At 39.1% G+C, this 5,975-nt stretch overlaps 1 pseudogene; it reads left to right on the top strand.

Moving 5' to 3' along the window:
- The first annotated feature begins 4,223 nt into the window (after positions 1-4,223).
- Positions 4,224-4,379, top strand: LOC102492660 (60S ribosomal protein L39 pseudogene; annotated as a pseudogene).
- Positions 4,380-5,975: the final 1,596 nt, after the last annotated feature.

The raw sequence follows: 5,975 nt of genomic DNA, 5'->3' as shown, positions 1-5,975 counted from the left end.
CTCACCAGAAAGACAGAGAGAGACAGAGAGATAGAAAGCAAGAAATCATCCCCCAGGTGGGATGGCCATGCCGCAATCTCTTCTCCTCCATTCTCCTCTCAGGATCTTGGGCACACACGCACATGTGCCCGGCATGAGTTTAGGCCGCCAGGTTCAGGACTTGAACCGCGATCAACTACATGGGAGTCCAGCAACATAGCCATTACGCTAACTGCTGGTCCCATCCAGTGTCTCTTTCCAATAATGAGCACAATATAGAAACCATTTATAGGCCAAAATTGCATTAACTTTTAATATCAAATATGTGCATTTTAGATCCAAAGGTTGAACCTGGGAGAAAAAAGGTACCTGGTCAAGCCTATTGAACAATCACTAGAATCAGAGAAACTGGCTTCCAAAGTTGGAAGTTCTGAGACCTTTCAGAGATCAAGCAGAAATCATAACTACTCTTCCTAGAAAAAATGCACTGGAAAGAAGAAAACTAGAAAGAGCAAGAACAATAAAAACTAAACCACAGCAGGGGGACATGTGTTTTGATTTATATAATGGGTTTTGTTGGTTGGGTGTTTTGCTTTTTTTGTTGTTTTTGTTCGTTTGTTTGTTTTAGGAACATGGCAACTGAACTATTTCTACCTGCTCTCCAAAAGGAGTATTTCAATTCTAGTCAATAAGCATTTATTATTCTGCCTTTAGTAATCAACGAACTAGGTGAAGAACTCTTTCCACATAATACTAGGGATATGATTAAAATAGTATGGGTATATGAATGGGAACAATGGGATAGGCTGACTCAGTAAGTCTAGAGACAGAGTTACTGTCATTGCACGTAATGGAGAAGTAAAATGTACAAAGCTTTATCATTGGAAGCATGTGATCAAGTTCATCAAAAATGATAACATACTCAGGGCCAGTCTCATATCCTAATAATTAAGGGAGCTGGATCCCACATGGCCTACTGTGATTCAAATCCTGGTCCTGGCGGCTTGAAAAACACATCAGATGTGTGTGCCTAAAATCCCAATGGGATGGAGAAATGAAGAAGAGGGAATTGTGGTGCAACCATTCCCCACTGAGAGGTTCTCTCTCTCTCTCTCTCTCTCTCTCTCTCTCTCTCTCTCTCTTTCCTCTTTCTTTGGCAAGTGCACTCTCTCTCTCTCTCTCTCTTTTTCCTCTTTCTTTGGAAAGTGCATGTGACCTCTGGCAATGAAGAAGCAAAGAATAACAAACACAAGGAGTGGAGGGGAATGAGAGGTCTAAGAGGGTGTTGCTCAATGTAGTAGACTGGACAGTTTCCCAGCAAAACGCCAAGTTCCACCTGAAATCTAAGATTGTGACACTACTTGGAAATAACGTCTTTGAAGCTGTAATTAAGAGGTCATACTAGGTTAGAATGGGCCCTAAATATAAGGACTCATGTTTTTCTAAGAGAAATGAAAAGGAGACTTGGGCACAAAGATGTAGAGAAACACAGGCAGAGGCCATGTGAAGAGAGAGTCAAGACGAGGGTGATGGAGCTATAATCCAAGGAGTGTCAGGGACTGCAAGCAACCACCAGAAGATTGAAGAGACAGGAAGGGTTCTTTCCTAAGACCTTCAAAGAGAACCTACAGCACTGCTGACACCCCGAGTTAATATTTCTAGCCTCCATAACTGTGAGAGAATAAATTTCTGTTTAAAGTCACCCAGTGTGTAATAATGTGTTATGGCAGCCCCAGAAAATGAATACACTTAGCAAGGGGAGCAATTGGAAGAACAAATAGAGTTGAGAGCCAAGTATCCAAATTAACCTCATGAATGAGTACGGGAACCATGGCCAAGAGCGCTAGGATCCTCATTGCTTCTACCTCTCAATATTATAAGCAATGCTTCAATGGACATCTTTGCATAATACATACCTGCACATCAATAAATTTGGCTTTAGATTTATCCATAGAAATTCACTTGCTGGATCAAGAGATGCAGACACTTTCTTGAAAGATTCAGTCAAACTTCTCTCCAAAATGTTTTTACCAGTTTGCACAGTCTCATCAGAAGCACTACCCTCATCCTCATCAACTAGAAATTATCAATATTTATCATTTTCTCAGTATTTGTACAAAAGTATATTATTTTAATTTGCATTTACTTTGTTATTAACAATGTCAAGCATCTGTCTATGAGCTTATTGGCTATTTATTTTTATCCCTTCTATGTATCTTTTGCACATTTTTCTGTTGAACTGTTATCTTTTGGTGTAGCATCGCACTTTATATATTCTGCACATTACTATGTATTTATTATAGTATTATATTTAGCAAATGTTCTTCCTGTGATGTTGCCTGTACTTTAATTTGTTTACAAAACATTTTATAGTCATTTACTCAACATTTACTGAGAATCTATTCTCTATAGCGAACAAACTAAAAATTCTGTATCAGAAGATTAAATTTTGCACAAATTTGTCAGTATTTTGCTTTAGTGCTTCTGATTTTATATTTTGTTAGGAAGTTGTATATTAGGAAAATTCTAAGATTATAAAAAACACTATTAAACCTTTATCTGAAACTTTAAACATTGCTAAATATATTTTTGGTTTTGGTTTTTTTTTTTTTTTTGGATTTTTGCCTTAGGGCAAGTGTGCTCACTGCAGAGAGACAGACAGAGAGAGGGAAAGTGAGAAAACATCCCTCAGTAGAATGGCCACACCACAATCCTTCCTCCTCCAGTCTCCTGTCAAGATTTTGGGCATGCACACACACATGCCCAGCATGTATCTCAAACCACTGAGTCCAGGACTCAAATTGCAGAGTCGGCCACGCAGGATCCAGAGCCTTAACAACCATGCCACTCACGGGCCCTATATTTTTTTTTCATATATCTGGATAAATCCATGTATGTTGTTAACATCTTTTTAAGGGGAAAGGCAATTACCCAAAAAGCATGCCTTGAATAATCTCTAATATGAAATACAATCTTTTTCATAACTCCTATTCCCATAAATAATGGACCAGTATTGACTATTTTTTCTGTTCCATTAGTTATCTCCTATTCCTGGGTCTATATCTTAATTACTATATGTATCTACTGCTAGGCTTCCTTTGATTTTTATAGCTCACATGCCTTGATGTAACAGAACAAAAACCCCATCATTATTCTTTTTTATGTGTTTACTGACTAGTGCTGAGTTTTGTTTTTGCAAAGGGCACTTAGAATCATTAATAAATGTCATCAAATACTCATTAAAATTTTAATCTGAAAAGTATATATTGTAAAGAATTTACTTTATTAACAATATTAACCAGAAACATGAGAAGTTTCTGCTTATGGAGCTCTTTACGGAATTCCACATTAGAATTTCATAGTTTATTTCATATAGATCCTATACATTCTTTGTTGACATTTATTTATAAGAAACTCATAATTTTACCTGTTATTACTATTGTAAAATAAATAGCACTTTTCCCCCATGCATTTGAGAAACTACTGTCTGTGTATGCTATTGTCTGAGATAGCTTTCTTGACTAGGAAAAAAAAAGCCACTATTAGCTGTGGATAGAGTGTGAGAAGGGAAGGTAGGTGAGGAGCTTGGAGAGATTCAGAGCACAAAATCAAGTTGAAGATGCTATCTGGATCTCTGAGGAGGAATCCAGAGCCCATCAACATGATCCTAGACTTGGCTGAACAAAGTGAGATACAAATTAGCTGGGATGGGGGAGATTTTCTGTGTTGAACTCTGGAGAACACTAAGAAATGGTGATATGACATGTTTAAGCAGAGAGAAGGCCTTGGGTAAAGTACATAAGCATCTCTAAGACTAAGTAGTGTCTGCCTCTCTCAGTGGTGAACACAGACATGCTATAAGCCAATGAGTGAAAGATACCTTGAGCGGTGCCCCAGGAGGGAATAGTCTACAGACTCATACTCTGAGGCTATAGCAGTAACTACTGGCCTCAGCAATACTTGCCAGTGTAAGCTCAAGGGCCAGGGGGAACCAGTTTCAGTTTGAGAAGATACATCAGGAAAAGAAGCCAAAAACCAAAGGCAAATAGTAAGACACACCAGGGGAGGGCTCATAGCACTGTCCCAAGGAAAGCCACCCTCACTACCATGATGGTATATAAGTTTCTCCTGACTCCTGGTACCATTCTTGGGATAGAAGGGAGAAAGTTTATTTATTTATTTTTTAAAGATTGCTCTTCCTTTCTTCACCATCATGATATGTGTGGTCCACTCAGCTCTTCACCATGTCTTCTCACAAGACTTTCAAAATCAAGCACTTTCTGGCCAAAAAACAGAAGTAAAATCATCCTATTCTGCAGTGGATTAGAATGAAAACTTGTAATAAAATCAGATACAACTCCAAGAAGAGACAGTGGAGAAGAACTAAGCTGGGTCTATGAGGAACTGGACAGGATATGGGCCACATATTTATGCTGTGCCAAGGTCACTATGTCTTGCCACATCAAGCTGAAAATGGTCACCACTGACTGGTCACTTGTGTTTATTGGGAAAAAATTATGTTTCACTTTTTTTCTAAGTTCTACATTGGTAGGCTGGTTCAATAATAAATATGTGAGACCTTTAAAAAAATAATAAAGATTGATTTTTGCTTTAGGGAGCATGTGCTCACTGGGGAGACAGACAGAAAGACAATGAGAAATCACTCCCTAGGAGAATGGCCATGCCACAATCCCTTCTCCTCCATTCTCCTCTCGGGATTTTGGGCACGTATGCACATGCATCTGGCATGAGTTTCAAATTGCCAGGTCCAGGACTCTAACCATGGTCAGCCAGGTGAGAGTCCAGAACCTTAACCATTATGCCACCTACTGGCCCCAGGAAAGCTCTTGATATGGGAAAAATACCCCAATGTGCAGAATGCATTTTCAAGTGACTACATTAAATTACTAATTGAATGGGTTATTTTGAAAGAGATCAAATTCGAAACTGAATTACCCCAAAGTGATAAGATTAAACATTTTCTCTCAGAGGAGATAAGTGTTCACTCACAAGCAAACTGAATTCAGTCATAGGGAAATATTGTTCCATTACTATGACATCTGGGTCATAGCATGTAACTTTTTAAAATCTTTTCATGCTAATAAAATTTTTGCACTACACAAATCCTGTAGACCATACATCTGCCCTCTTTTAAAAAAATTTTTATCAGAGAGTGTGTGTACTTGACATTGAAAGAGAGAGAGAGAGACTTTCCCAAAGGAATGGTCATGCCACAATCTCTTCTCCTTCATTTCCCCCTCCTTTTGAGATTTTAGGCATGCATGCGCAGGCACCAGTGTGTTTTTCAAGCTGCAGGGTCAGAACCACACTGTCAGTAATGTGGAATCCAGTCATCTTAACCACCACACCACACTCTAGTGGCCCACATATGCGCTCTCAATGTACGCCCCTACATGTATACACATCAAGCTACATTCAACAATTACGGAGTCAGTACTAAAACCTATATGTGACAAGAATCTCTGTTAAGCTATAAAGCAACATTCCTTCATGGATAGCAAGGATTCTGAAAAATAAACACTCAAAATATGCCATGTCTTTTCCAACTGGAATGATGGAGGGCATCCAAGAGAAGAAAAAGAAGGTTCCTGCAGTAGCAGAAACCAAGAAAAAGGCTCCTGCTGTGCCAGAAACCCTTAAAAAAAAGTGAAGCACCTGAGAAAGAAGTTTTCTCAAAAGAAGCTTCAAGGGACCAGCAATTAGCATAGTGGCTATGTTGCTGAACTCCCATGTAGCCGACCACGGTTCAAGTCCCAGACCCAGTGGCTATAAATTCACGCCAGGCGCATGTGCGTGCATGCCCAACATCCCAAGAGAATAGAGGAGAAGGGATTTTGGCATGGCTATCCCCCCAGGGGGTGATTTCTCGCCTTCTGTCTCTGTCTCTCTCTCTCTTTCTGGCACCCTATAGCAAAAACCTCTCAAAAAAAAAAAAAAAAAAAAAAAACTCTGAAAGGAAAGGGGGAAAGTTCTTT

Source organism: Tupaia chinensis, unplaced genomic scaffold, assembly GCF_000334495.1.
Source record: "Tupaia chinensis unplaced genomic scaffold, TupChi_1.0 Scaffold000147_1, whole genome shotgun sequence".
In the NCBI taxonomy this organism is placed as follows: Eukaryota; Metazoa; Chordata; class Mammalia; order Scandentia; family Tupaiidae; genus Tupaia; species Tupaia belangeri.
Note: the sequence above shows the minus strand (reverse complement) of the source record. Positions and strands in the feature narration are given on the sequence as shown.